This window comes from Wyeomyia smithii, chromosome 3 (assembly GCF_029784165.1).
Source record: "Wyeomyia smithii strain HCP4-BCI-WySm-NY-G18 chromosome 3, ASM2978416v1, whole genome shotgun sequence".
NCBI classification, from domain to species: domain Eukaryota; kingdom Metazoa; phylum Arthropoda; class Insecta; order Diptera; family Culicidae; genus Wyeomyia; species Wyeomyia smithii.
The window spans coordinates 59,826,435-59,827,884 of NC_073696.1; the positions used below are offsets into that span (position 1 = coordinate 59,826,435).

Sequence of the window (1,450 nt, forward strand, 5' to 3'; positions counted from 1 at the left end):
TTCATCAACTCCCGGAAGGGTGAAACCATAAACCCTAACCGCTCAGACAACCAGAACCAACATAATATTGAATCCCCACCAAATGAGAACACTACTTCGTCAGCAACATTAGAATACAGTCCCTATATTTACAGTCTGGCGGACAGAAAATCATGCGATCTGGCAACCGGATAATTCGATCAAAATAGTTGGCAACTGCAAACAAAGTTCAAACCATTGAAAACCTTTTTTGTTGTGATCAATAATGTTTAAACTTTTGTGAATTTTCTCCCGATATTACCGCAAAAAATGAAGTGTTTCTATTACAAATGTTCGAACAGCTCTCGGTGTCAGATGAAAAATGTAGCGTTCTTCCGTTTTCCTAAATAAAAAGATTTAAGAAGTAGGTGGTTAACTTTTTGTAATCTTCCTATTGAGACTGTAGTTCCAGAAAAAGCCAGGCTGTGCAGCGTGAGTTACATCATCCGCTTTCACAATTTCTGTATAGAACAACAATAAAATTTCAACGATTTTGCAGTTGCATTTTGATGAGCATCATGTATATTTATCTCCGGCTGGTAAGATTCTAAAAACGAGCAAGGCCGTTCCTATATTTGAAAGTGTTCCGCAACTATGCTCTGAAGGGCGAATGAAAAAAACAAACTCTTTGGAAATGGTAAAGGAGAACATTGTTCCGGGCGAATCTGATACCGTTGTCAATTGCAAAAATTGCACAGATAACACAAGGTGCACAAACCACTTTTGATTTTGATTCCAAATCTATTTTTTTTTCCTCTTTTCAGTTCATTACAAGAGAACCAGTCATTAAAACGAAAGCTGAAAGATGTGGGAACTGTTATGAACCCCGACCAGTTTCAATTGATCACAGAGAATATTAAAAAAATCAAACGATGGTCTGATCAGAGCATTACGGAAGGTCTGCGATGTAAATTCTCGTGTGGCTCGACGGCATACGAAACAGAGAGAAAGAAAAGATTCTTGCCTAGTGAACGTACACTACGAGAACTTCTGCAGAATATTCATTTCGAGAGCGGTGTACTCGAAGAAGTTTTTGTTTTACTTGAGCATAAAGTACCAGGAATGAAGGATACTGATAAAAATTGTATGATAATTTTGTGGAAGATGTGGATTTTTCAAAAAAAGCCTCAAACTTCGACAAAATGAAGGTCATTAACTCTACAAAGTACGCTAATCATGGTGTGGCGGCTGCTTTAATAATATTCGGAGCAGAAACTGGACGGAAAGATGTTTTAACAACAGCTTTTTTGATCGACCAAATTGCAAACTGGTTTACATACATGACCACTCGTTCAATCCAGCTGGCCTTTAGTTACCGTAATGAAACAGCCTACCAAAAACTAATCTCTTTCTTCGATTCGTTTCGGTCAATCATCTTCAACTGCAAAGTTGGTGCTAAAGGCTGGCGCAAACCATGGCAATCTGCGGTCGT

The 1,450-nt window shown here is 38.3% G+C and overlaps 1 long non-coding RNA gene across 1 annotated transcript; it reads left to right on the top strand.

Moving 5' to 3' along the window:
• Window positions 1–217: 217 nt before the first annotated feature.
• LOC129732752 (uncharacterized) lies at window positions 218–1,030 on the top strand. Its single transcript, XR_008729347.1, has 3 exons — window positions 218–450; window positions 518–726; window positions 783–1,030. It is a non-coding gene; the product is annotated as an uncharacterized LOC129732752 (long non-coding RNA).
• Window positions 1,031–1,450: the final 420 nt, after the last annotated feature.